Consider the following 14,278-nt stretch of genomic DNA (forward strand, 5'->3'; position numbering starts at 1 on the left):
CATGTGGCAGTCCACATCACCCTCTATTCTCTGGCACATATGTCAAAGGTTGAGATGTTAACTTTTTGGATTTTATAAGACATGGAGAAAAACTTGAAAAAAAGGAAGGTGCACGTGCGAGAATGGACTCACGCGACTCCTCGCATTAAGGAGTCCTTCTGCCATTCAAATTTTATTTGAATGAAGCATGACCTATCAGATAGTATACTTTTTTTGAATCTATTTTTAAATGAAAGTTTATCTAAAATTTTTTCAAAATTATCTAAAGGTTGAATGGATGCCAGAAACACCCCCTTGTGTGCGTGCATGTGGTGATAAGGAGAAAGTGCGAAGAGATGTGAAAAGAAGTCTTTCTGCTTTAAGCAGAAGGAGGCACCTCTTGTCCCCTTATCTTATCATCTATGTTCAGATTCAAATTCTCTTGCCACATGGCAAAATTAGGATTAATCTGAATGGAGATGGGATGCCAAAGCACTCCTTCTCTGAGCGTGCGCATGCGAGAGAGATTTAATTGATGTATCAGGCTGATGAGTTCTTCTGGTTGAAGACTCTCATTGCCCTAATATGCAAATGAGATAAGGCTTTTGGGAAAGGACATGGCCTTTGTTTAGGCATCCCTCTGACACCTATAAATTACTGTGGGTGCTAGGTGCTCAGAACAATTCAAGTTTCTTTCCAGTTTTGTCATCCTTACTTCTCCTTTCTTTCTTACAACCCTTTTAGTCTTAGGATAAGGCTTTGGTATTTAAGACAAAGCCTAAACAGATCTAGACAAGGGTAAGGAAGATCTTAAAGGAAAGAATTTAGAAGTTCAGAGAAGATTTTGAAAGGATAAAGTCAGGTTCTTGAAGAAACCTAATCAGTATGAGGCTAGTTGAGTTCTAGAGGTTAGAACTCTTGAAGCAAAGGTGTAGGAGCATTGTCCTTGGATCGATTTTCATGTGGATCACTGTTGGAGGATGAATACTTAGGCACCTTGTAGAAGTTAATCATCACCAAATCAAAATTTAATAGGAATGCTTTTATTACTCCATTGATTATAATTATGCTTTGATTGATATTATCAAGGATTTCTAGGCATTAGAATTTTGGTGTGCCAGGGTGTTTCAAATGAATATTTAAAACACCTAGGTATTCCACTGCACCATCGAAATCCAACATCAGGAGGATGATAGAAGACGTTGCAAGGTAAAGTTTCTATTACCGTAGGAGGCTATCCCGAGCAGGTCTCAGGTCAGGTGAAGCACAGCATATGATAAAGATGGGATCGAGCAGCTGGCTCGATTCCTATGTTTGTCCATCCATGATCAACGAACGTATGTCCCAGGGCATGGAGGCGAGGCTAGATCATCCAAAAAGCTCTCAAGATTAGGTGGAGGCTAAATATCGAGTCGAGGTGGAGAATTATTGAGAAAAATACCTCGAATTCGACCCACAAAGAGCCCACAAGTGAAACCATGCAAGAAAAAGTCCAAGAAAGAATCCCATGCGAAGAAACGGCCCGCAGGAGGAGTCTGTAGTAGGCCATGGCCTGCAGGCCCGCAGCTGGGTGTGGTCGAGCCAGCCACACGGCCCAGCAGACCAACGCGCGAGCGCTCATGCGGCCCACATGCAAGCGTGGCCTAGACTGCACGACGCATGACGGTCCACTGCCGCATCAGCCCTCCCATGTGGTCCATGTAGGCGCCTGGAACGCTTAGCGGCTCACCGCATGAAAATGCGGCTCACTGGGAGTTTTGTGATGTGGCGCATGGTGGTTGGCATGGGTTCACTGTAGATGTGGTCTACGGGTGGTGCATAAGAGCACAAATAGGCAGCGATGCACGATCTGATGGTCAATAATGATTGCGATCTTGATGTGCTTCATCTCACATTTGATCGGATGGCTAGAGGTTAGTTTGACTTATAATCGGAGTTTGATCTTTATTCTGGACTTGGATTGGACCTGGTTGGAGGCCTTTAAAAGGCCCTATGGGTAGCAAACAGAGATCGTGGTAGCTGTGGCATGGCAGAACACCAGAAGATCTGTAGTAGAGCAGAGACCCTGGAGAGGCATCGGTAGAGAGTAGAAGTAGGGGTTCGGGCAAACTGCTAGGCAACAAGAGACAATGATCATAGTTATAGGGGGTTTCCTAGAGAGAGAGTTTTGTGAGGGAGTGCTTTTTGTTAAGAGAGAGGGATTGGTGTACGAGGGTTAAGGTATGATCTCTTTTTGTAAATTTTCTTTTTTCTTATAGTGAAGCTTGCATGCCCTGTGGAGGCGAGCCTTTGGCTGATTCATATATTTAATTATGTTTCTTATTTTATTTTTTCTTTCTTTCTGTTGTATTGATATTGTCACTGGTGTATCGATCCTGAATTTGAAAATCAATCTTGGACTTTGGAGATTCGTATTCTGCACGAGGGATCTTTCCAAGAGGTGGTACCAGAGCAAGTGATATCACGACAACAATTGGTATCAGAGCAGCTCTGGTCATAATAAAATATAATCGGAGAAATAAAACTTGATATGCCTAAAGGTGAATACATGACTGCTGACGCAATTAACTGAACAATTATTGCCATTATAGAAGTGCCTTTGAAGGATTTATTGATCTAATTAAGTCTAACACCATAATTTTAAACTGATGATATCTTAAATGATGCTGAAGGCATTTCAAATCCTAGGTTGACTTGGCACCATCTACTTATTTATTTTGATCACAACTTCTTTATTTGATCTCCACTTGAAGCAATTCAAGTTATATTGAAAAGGCAATTTGATGTCAGACATGAAAGAAATAGTTCTATTTAATAAATTTATGTGTACTATGGTTGGTTAACTCTTAAATTAGATTTATTTATGACCCTTTCTCCAGCTACAATAATTTGAACTCTTTGAATACTTAGGAATCAAAAGTCACAATATAATTGTACTTAATTAAACTCCAAACATCGCTCAAAATTCCTTTGCATGGTGCATTTGACCTTACTCTAAATCTAGAGATGGAGATAGGATCAACCTCCACCAACTAGATTACCATTATATTTTACCAAAAAAAAAAAAAAACTAGATGGCTATTATAAAGTGGTAGTGCTTGGACCAAGTCTGCACCGACTTGCATGCTTAGCCGACCACTAATGATAAGTTTGAGTTTTATTGCAAACACTTATGTGTGTTGAAGTGGTTTTAATTGTAGTTTCTATCAAAAAAAAAAAAAATTCAGTTTCACACAATGGTTTGGATAATTGGATTGACTCCACGCCATATACATAAGGTATTGTTTGCTTTAATTTTACTTTTGACTGTCGATTCGCACGGCATATGTAGATATTATCCGCTTTGACTCCACTTTTGACTGTCAAGCGTATAATTTTATCCTTTAAAAAATATTCATATGGAATAGAATATTTTAATTCATATAAATTATATTTCTTTTGACTCATAATCAATATAGATCTAAAGATGCTATTTCATCATAATAGTTTTATTTCTTTCTCTCGTTTGAAGATATCCAATGCAACTGAATTGCTGAAAGTTGCGATCGATATCTTCGAAGAAGAAAAAGAAGAAGAGGAGATAAAAATAAAATAAAAAAAAAAGAAACAGATAAAGACACCAATAAAAAGAAAAAATTTGTATGAGTGAAAAAGTTGTGATATTAAAATATTGATAATTATAAGACTTTGGCACTCTCAACCACGCAAACCTTCAACTCTTCAGGCATGAATAAATGAACGAACAAATAAGGAGTCATAGATTTTGCTCTGTCAGGAGGTGGAAAAATGTTTGAGTTTTATTTTGATATAAAACTACTTTTTTAATTTATGATGGTCATACTTTTGGAAATCGATGATATATATATCTATATTGGTGGGGGTGGCTGCGGGCCCTGGATGGTATATATGCTTTATATTTACTAGTTAAAAATGACAAAGTCTTTATAAATCTTTTAAACCTCCAGTGTGCCAGTTGAAATTGTATTGCCGACGCCAGCACGCTGCAAAAGCTCACACCATCTCTGATTTGTAGGGCTCTACCTCTCTTTCTAGCGTGCATGTGCTTCTACGACGAATTCTATTTGCTTGGTTTATTCTTTTGCATGCTTTTTATTCTGCATATCTCTGTCTCTCACACACACAATTATACCTGCCACTGCATGCACCGCGTGGTCGTGCATGGCATCAATCACAATCATTCATTTTTATGATGGTGCATCAAGATGCACACTTGATGAATGAGACCCAGAGGAACGAGCTATGGTTGACGGTGTGCATACTCATGTATAGTGCAGGCAAGCATACCGTAATTCCTCAATCTATCTATTTTTTATTTTTTTGAACAGAGAGAACTTGCATATCAAAAAGATAATTATAAAGATACCGGATGAACCAGTCATGATAGGAATTAGGAAATACCTATGTTACAAAATTATGCACCAAAGCAAGTCCCGTAAAATTTACAAACGAGTACTGCTAATTAGATTCAAATAGTTGTCAGCTTACATGGTGCCTCTTATTCTTCTATTGTATGCCCTTGTTAGTGTATGAATCTATAATTATATCTTTGACTAATTGTATCCTTGATTGATTGTTGGAATGATTCTATGAATCAATGTATGAGTAATTCTAGGAATCAAAGTAATTCTATTAAACAATAATTTGGTCGTTTTGACATTGCCAAAGAGGTATGGGATTTTCTTGCTCAACAGTACTCTACTACTAACACTACATTCCACTGGCAATACTTGAATAATTTGCACGGTATGTGACAGCAACTAGGTCAGTCCATCTCTAACTTTCGAAATTTCTTATATCTGGGATCAACTGGCTTTGTCTAAACCAAAGTGATAGTGTACTCAGGATGCTACTATTTTTTATAAATATTGTGATGAGTTGCGCTTGTATCAGTTTGTTACTGCAATACGTAATGATTATTGTTGGGATAGATCCTCGTCATATAACCGACCTCAATCGAGGCCCCGAAAAACAGTGGTCCTCAAGAAATCGGTCTCACCAGGAGACCGACCCCATCTGAAAATTGAGATCGGTAAAAGTCCGACCTCAACATCACCTGGACATGGCAACAGTCTGAGTTGAAGACTATATCGGCCATCAACCGACCTGTTCCTCCAACGACATCGGCGAAAAACTGACGTACTTACTTGTCGTGACAGTCTTGATCTACAGATCGGATTCTTCAAATGCCTACAATGCCTGACACTTCAGGTCGGCCATATACCGACTTGACTTACCAACCCTACTTAGCGAGTCCGGGACCGCTGGCATACAGGTCACTCATCCCAAACCACTTTCAATCAATTTTACCTTGCTCCGGCTAGTGACTGATCTGGATATCGACATCGATCAAACAGTAGACGGTCATATTGAGTCACATCAAGTCGCATCATCCTGAAGTCATATCCTAAGTGCTCCATTTCGTGCCATGATAGGATACTATAAAGTCATTAATTATGCCCCCATATGGCTCCGTATGATAGGACGTTATCAGAATACATTCTTGTCCTTCCGTCCTTCATCTTGCTCTCTCTATAAATGAAGATAAAAGAAGACCCTAAGGAGGTACGCACATCCCAAGACTTAGAGCTCAAAACTTTGCTTTACTCGCTTCTCTACCTCTTGAGCTGAGCATTGACTTGAGCATCGGAGTGTCTTCATCGGAGCCATCTCCGATGTGGATTTTTGTTGTAGGTCTCTTTGCTGCCATCGGACACCGATGGTCGACTTTTCCATCTGGCTCAGGTTGACCTTGCTCCGTTCATCACACTGCGAGTCCTTGCTCCTGTTCTCGGCCCTCTCGACTGTGTCCTCTCTCCGACGAGCAGTCTTTCTCCATCAGTTCCTTACCGTTTCACACTCAGACGCGATGATTCGACTATCCCATCAGAGAAAAGCTGCAACAATTATGAAAAAATTAAAACTAATTTACTACACCATGACCCATTGCCTTGTCTTCATAAGGCTGTTGCTGAACTTATTGTCGAGGAGACCTAAAGAAATGCTATACATATTTCTTTTAATTCTATTCTAGCTATACCATCTTCTCCTACATTGGCTGTTGCATCTATTTTTTGCAAATATTGTAAGAAAGAGGTTCACGCTGTAATAACCCAGACTAAAAAAATAAAAAAATAAAAAAAAGAAGAGAACGAAAGAGGACTCCTGATAGAGTCCGTCTTCCCTCTTTGAATCAGAATGGGATTGGGACTCTAGGAGCCTTAGATCCCATCTATAAATTCCCTCTTCTTTATCTTAAGCAAGCCATGAAAACATCAGGCTTCCTCTCTCTTCTATCTTCCTCTTTTCTTTCGATGGAGTCGTTGATTGCCTGCACCGTACCCACCAAAAATCAAGACCGGAGATGCCACCGAAACTAAGGTAAGGTCCCAATCCTTCCTTTTTTCTCTCTTGCTCATCTTCTCACAACCCCAGACCTCACCGTCGGCCATCGATTTTGCTGGAAATAAATTCCAAAGAAGATCCCCTATTTTCTCCATGTTATCTTGTTTTTTTTCTTCTTTCCGTCACTGGTTGCCGTTGTCGGTCACCAGACCCGATCTCTCGACGTCGTCGGGGACTGCTCCATCGGTCGGAGTGGTGGTCAATTGGGGGAGAGGCCCTTAGTTCGAAAACAAGGGGGAGGAAGGACCTCCCCTGTTCTGTGAAGAAGAGAACCACACAGGTCCTCTGCTCCCGTGAAAAGAAAAGAAAAAGGAAAAAAAAAAAAAGAAAAGAAAAGAAAAGAAAAAGAAGAAGGAAAAGAAAAAGAAAAAAAAAAGAGAAAGAGAAAAAAGAAAAATAGAAAAAAAAAGAAGAAAGAGAGAATTTTCTCTCTCCCCTCTCTCTCCTTTCTCTTCCTCTTTCCTCTCTCCTCTCTCTACCTTCTCTCTCCAATTTCTCTCTCTAGATTCTCTCTCTATTTTTTCTTTCTAGATTTTTCTTTCTTTTTGTGGATTTTATCTCTCTAGAATCTTTCTACTCTCTCTCTGACTGCATCACAGACTCTAGGATAAATTTGAAATAAAAATATGATGATTTGAGATTGCTCCGAAATTCGTGCGGTAGATCTGATCCCGATCCGATCCTATTCGAAATTTATAACATTTGATTCATAATAAGTCACCCTGATAGGACCTTTGATGATCTCGACCATGATTGCCTCATCAGAAGGATACGAAGATTCTCTCTCCACTTTCTCTCTCTAAAATTTTCTCTCTCTTCATGGATTTTCTCTCTCTAAAAATCTTATGAATCAGTGGAGGATCCAGATACTTAGATAAATCCTAAGAGAGATCCTCGATTTGTGTTATTAAGATCGATTATCGGTAATTTCTCTATATGTGATTTTTATATTGATCAGGGTCATGAAGAGATGATTGTCTGCATATGATATCGAGTGGAATATTTTGTTAAAAAAATTCATAAATCAAAGAAAATATTGATTTCTATGCTTGGATCAGTCACCGATAAAGGTAAGAATCCCTGTATATGATCACCATTATAAATATGCTATTTTACTATTGGTCTTGCATTATTGATTTTGCATCGTCGGATTTGAGATCGATGAATTTATTATATCTGAGATATTGTTATTTGATTTTGAGCATGAGTATGTTATGTCAATATATATATATCAGAGATTGATGGCATGATTATATGGATATGACATATCTGAATTGATCATAATGCAAGACAGAATTGATTTGATGAAATCAACACATAATGATTAAATGAAAAGAAAGAGATATATGGTATGGACTAGCCTTGTCATGTGGAACAGTCGGCCAGGAGCTCATGCCTGGGACAGCCTGCCAGGAGCTTATGCCTGGGACAGCCTCTCACGGGCTTTCGTACGTGGGACAGCCGGCTAGGAGCTCATCCTGGGATAGTCTTGAAAGACTTTTTAAGTGGATTCGATCCGGATGATGATCGAGGTATAGACTTGGTTAGTCCAGAGCCAGAAAGAAAATGTTAAGAATCATGTGATTATGAAAGGAGAAATGAAAGATAAGACATAAAATAATTGTTGAATAAAAGTGTTTCACCTGTTAACATATGATGATTCATCTATTTTAACAAGACAGAAAATTTATGGATATTTATATTATTCTAAATATTGAACATCGAATTTTATATTTTATTATTTATCTTTATTTTTAGATTATATTATTATATCAGTGTGATATGAAAATTCTTACTGGGCTGTAAAGGTCACACCTTTTCATCTTTCTTTTTCTTCTCAGAGTTACAGGATGCTTATGATTGGCTATGGCTTGGATTTACGGGAGAGCAGAAGGATAAATAAGAGTGTTATAGTATCTGATCAGAGAATTGAAGAAATTTAAATTTAATTATGCAAGGTTTTATGAATTATTGTTGAAATAAATTATTATGGTTGATAAGGTTGTAATGATTTAATTTGGCCTTGATATTCTTTAGGGTTTGCTCTAAGGAGTGTGCGGCCATCACGTATCCAATCCGGGTGTTGGGTTCGGGACGTGACAGAATGGTATCAGAGCTTAGGTTTAAGATCACCAGAGATTATGAAGAGATATTAAAAACTTTATGTAAGATCAATAGGATGTGACAAAGTAGTATCAGAGCTCAGATTATGATCATTAAGGATTATAATATAAGTGATTTAAATATTACAGAGTAGTAATAGAGCTTAGGTTATGATCATTGAGGATTATGATATAAGTGATTAGGATTTGATAAAATGATATTAGAGCTTAAGTTTAAGTCACTAGGGATTTGAAGTGATATCAAAACTTTATGCATGATCAATAGGATGTGACAGAGTGATATTAGAGAATATGATAGAACAATACTAGAGCTCAGGTTTAAGGTCACTAGGAATTGTCATATAAGTGATATCAAAATTTTGAGATTATAATCAATAGAGTATGATTGATAATATTAGAGTTTAAGATTATGATCATTAAAGGTATGATAGAATGATATTAGAGTTTAGGTTATGATCACTAAAAAAAAAATGATTTAAGTGATATTTGAGTTTAAGGTTATAATTATTCAGAATTATAATTTTAGTGATATCTGAACTTAGGTTATGATTATAAGGAACATGATTGACATAAAAGAAAAGAATCAATATTTGGATTTTGAATCAATAAATACTATGATGAAAATTTATGTATAAGTGGTATATGATGTTTATAATAAAATTGATGAGTACATATTAGATTTCAATTAGTAGGGTGGCCTGAATATAAGAAGAGTTGATCTTAGAAGGAAGTGGGAGGTATTGATATGTTATGTTGAGTATACTCGATGATTTTGGAATGCTAAACCTATATGGAAGGAAATCATGATAACTTTTCTGATTTTGATGTTAATTATCTGAGCATTACAAATTTTAAATTTATCAGAAGGAAGTTAGGATATGGTCTAAGAAGAAATTTCATCATATGAGAGAGAAATATTTTTGAGCATTGAACCTATAAGAGAATCATATATGAAACTCAATCTTAGATGAATATATATATATATATACTTGAATTTTATTATGAGAATATGAGATACACATCTTGGTAAAATCTTTGGTTACTCAAAATATCATATTCTGAATATGATTCCTCGATCTTTCAAGTTTTATTGAATTTCAAGTCAAAAGCTTACTCTTCTAAGTAGATCAAAAGTATTTGATATTGTTGTTAATTTAAGGAAGAAAAATTTATTTTATCAGAGTATGATATACAGGTTATGATGAAATCTTTAATAATTCATATTACCATCTTCAGATTAGATTTTTTTTTATATTTTTCTTGTGATTGTTGAAGATGGTGAAGTGTATTAATTATTCAAGTCAAAGTTTGGATTTTTTTTTTAAAATTGAACTAAGACATCTTGTTAGTGTTAAATTTTGAATGACTTATACAAGGGACAAAATTTTGTATGAATTTATTGATTAATATTAAAGGTTGTGATGAAAGGAGCTTTATAAGAAATAATCAAGTTGATTCTACTTAAGGATGTTGGCTTGAGTTCTTCTAGTTTGTCAAGTTAGAATTAATTCTTTTAAAAAAAAGAAGATTGATTTAAAAATTATCTAAATAATTGTAAGGTAAATCTAAAGTTAACTCCAATTGATTCTAGATATGTTGGATTCTTGAAGAGTGATGAAACTTATGCAATGATTTCAAACATAGAAAGTAGATCAAGATTTAATTTTATATGCTATACCTAAAGGTAGTAAAGAAAAAAAAACTTAAAATTTTGCCCTAAGTCTTATATGAAATTTGAAGGTTGGATCTATTCTGGATTGATCTAAAATATAAGGATATTTTTATCTTTGATAGACTTATATAATTTGATAAATTAAGATCAGAGTGCGCAGCAAAAGCATGGTGGATTAAATTGATTAGAAATATTAATCTTTTAAATCAAAAGATATTATGATGAAATACATTAGTTGTAAATAAGGAAGGATTTTATTGATAATGAAAGGATGCTATAAATTTTGATCTAATCTGATCATAGCCGGATAATTTTTGTTAGTACGTTGTTTCATTATAGATAATACCAAGAAATTCTAGATATCTCAAGTTTATTAACAGCTTGATAGTTTTGATATTAGTTCAAACTTAGAATATCCTGACATAGATCTCATTTTTTTTTAAAATTTAATATTGTTACTTGGACTGATATAGAAGATTGAGGTTTTCTTAAGATGAGAGTCTACATATAAAATTTGTTAGAAGGTCAAGAGAAGAAAGAAATCATTGATTGTGAAGAGTGCCCGATGTTTGATCTTTATTTATTTTCTATCAAGGATAGTCTGAGATAATTATGAATTTCGAGTGAAATGTATTAGACAAATAACGGTGGTATATTAATACAAGTCCAAAATGTTACAGTTCTTCAAAAAGTTGAGAAATCAATAAGAGAAGATGAATTTAAAATTTCAAATAATTTTTATTATAACAAGATCATGAGAAATAAATAATATATAAGACATTATCGTAAGCTTAAGAATGACATGAAGAATGTATACTTTGAAATATGTATCTCGAACGACATAACTTAAATTTCGAGGATGAAATTATTTTAAGGAGGGGAGAATGTAATAACCCAGATTAAAAAAATAATAAAAAAAAAAGAAGAGAACGGAAGAGGACTCCTGATAGAGTCCGTCTTCCCTCTTTGAATCAGAATGGGATTGGGACTCTAGGAGCCCTAGATCCCATCTATAAATTCCCTCTTCTTTATCTTAAGCAAGCCATGAAAACATCAGGCTTCCTCTCTCTTCTGTCTCCCTCTTTTCTTTCGATGGAGTCGTTGATTGCCTTCACCATGCCCACCGAAAATCAAGACCGGAGATGCCACCGGAACCAAGGTAAGGTCCCAATCCTTCCTTTTCTCTCTCTTGCTCATCTTCTCACAATCCCAGACCTCACCACCGGCCATCGATTTTGCTGGAAATAAATTCAAAGAAGATCCCCTGTTTTCTCCATGTTATCTTATTTTTTTTCTTCTTTCCGTCACTGGTTGTCGTCGTCGGTTACCAGACCCGATCTCTCGACGTCGTCGGGGACTGCTCCACCGGTCGGAGTGGTGGTCAATTGGGGGGGAGGCCCTTAGTTCGGGAACAAGGGGGAGGAAGGACCTCCCCTGTTCTGTGAAGAAGAGAACCACACAGGTCCTCTGCTCCCGTGAAAAGAAAAAAAAAGGAAAAAGAAAAAAAAGAAAAGAAAAAGAAGAAGGAAAAGAAAAAGAAAAAAAAAGAGAAAGAGAAAGAGAAAAAAAAATAGAAAAAAAAAGAAGAAAGAGAGAATTTTTTTCTCTCTCCTCTCTCTCCTTTCTCTTCCTCTTTCCTCTCTCCTCTCTCTACCTTCTCTCTCCAATTTCTTTCTCTAGATTCTCTCTCTAAATTTTTCTTTCTTTTTATGGATTTTATCTCTCTAGAATCTTTCTACTCTCTCTCCGACTGCATCACAGACTCTAGGATAAATTTGAAATAAAAATATGATGATTTGAGATTGCTTCGAAATTCGTGTGGTAGATCTGATCTTGGTTCGATCCTATTCAAAATTTATAACATTTGATTCATAATAAGTCACCCTGATAGGACCTCTGATGATCTCGACCATGATTGCCTCATCGAAAGGATATGAAGATTCTCTCTTCACTTTCTCTCTCTACTTTCTCTCTCTAAAATTTTTTCTCTCTTCATGGATTTTCTCTCTCTAGAAGTCTTATGAATCAGTAGAGGATCCAGATACTTAGATAAATCCTAAGAGAGGTCCTCGATTTGTGTTATTAGGATCGATTATCGATAATTTCTCTATATGTGATTTTTATATTGATCAGGGTCATGAAGAGATGATTGTCTGCATATGATATCGAGTGGAATATTTTGTTAAAGAAATTCATAAATCAAAGAAGAACATTGATTTCTGTGCTTGGATCAGTCACCGGTAAAGGTAAGAATCTCTATACATGATCACCATTATAAATATGCTATTTTACTGTTGGTCTTGCATTATTGATTTTGCATCGTCGGATTTGAGATCGATGAATTTATTATATCTGAGATATTGTTATTTGATTTTGAGCATGAGTATGTTATGTCAATATATATATATCAGAGATTGATGGTATGATTATATGGATATGACATATCTGAATTGATCATAATGCAAGACAGAATTGATTTGATGAAATCAACACATAATGATTAAATGAAAAGAAAGAGATATATGGTATGGACTAGCCTTGTCATGTGGAACAGCCGGCCAGGAGCTCATGCCTGGGACAGCTTGTCAGGAGCTTATGCTTGGGACAGCCTCTCACGGGCTTTCATACGTGGGACAGCCGGTCAGAAGCTCATCCTGAGACAGTCTTGAAAGATTTTTTAAGTGGATTCGATCCGGATGATGACTGAGGTATAGACTTGGTTAGTCCAGAGCCAGAAAGAAAATGTTAAGAATCATGTGATTATGAAAGGAGAAATGAAAGATAAGACATGAAATAATTATTGAATAAAAGTATTTCACCTGTTAACATATGATAATGCATCTATTTTAATAAGATAGAAAATTTATGGATATTTATATTATTCTAAATATTGAACATCAAATTTTATATTTTATTATTTATCTTTATTTTTAGATTATATTATTATATCAGTGTGATATGGGAATTCTTACTGGGCTGTAAAGCTCACACCCCTTCATCTTTCTTTTTTTTCTCAGAGTTACAAGATGCTTATGATTGGCTATGGCTTGGATTTACGGGAGAGCAGAAGGATAAATAAGAGTGTTATAGTATCTGATCAGAGAATTGAAGAAATTTAAATTATAATTATGCAAGGTTTTATGAATTATTGTTGAAATAAATTATTATGGTTGATAAGGTTGTAATGATTTAATTTGGCCTTGCATATTCTTTAGGGCTTGCTCTAAGGAGTGTGCGGCCATCACGTATCCGATCCGGGTGTTGGGTTCGGGACGTGACACACGCTATTCAACAATATTGAAAATTAGAAAATAAGAAAAAGTGTGAATAAGAGAAGTTCATTGGTCTCGGCGCCCTCTTTGACATCCTGTGACTGTAGTTCATAGTTCAAATGATACAAAAGTTGAGTCATCCGGTACATCCAATTTCTCTAGAGCTGACCTTGAGACTATTGTCAATCAGGTTTTATCTCGTGCAAATTTGCAATCTTCTGCTTTCTCAGTCACCTCAGGTAATTTTTCTTGGCTATTTGATTTAGCATGCTGCAATCACATGACTTCTGATTCATCTTGCTTTGAATCCAAAATACTTATCACAAATGTTCCACCTATACAAACTGCCCATGGATTACTTATGAATATCAGTCATATGGGTTGTATCTATATACCACACTTATTAGTCATATGGGTTGTATCTATATACCACACTTATTTGTTCCTGACACATTTTGTTCCAAAATTATCCATGAATCTACTTTCTATTGGCTAATTGTGCGACCTTGATTTTGACATTTTCTTCTCACATAAGGATGTTGTTGCGTAGGATTCACTGACCAAAAGGATTGTTGGGATAGGCCGTAAAGTTGGATGGTTATTTAAGCTTACATCTATGAATCTCTCATATGGTCTATTTTCAACTGCTATGGTTAAATCTAGTTTACAAGCTCATAGTGATTGGCATTCTTGTTTAAGCCATGCTTCTAAAGCTAAACTTAAGACTTTAGCATCTAGTGAAAAAAACTAGGAAAAATTATTTTAAATGATTTTGATTGTCTTGCTTGTCAACTTGGCAAACAACCAGC

Source organism: Elaeis guineensis, chromosome 3 (assembly GCF_000442705.2).
Source record: "Elaeis guineensis isolate ETL-2024a chromosome 3, EG11, whole genome shotgun sequence".
Taxonomy (NCBI): Eukaryota; Viridiplantae; Streptophyta; class Magnoliopsida; order Arecales; family Arecaceae; genus Elaeis; species Elaeis guineensis.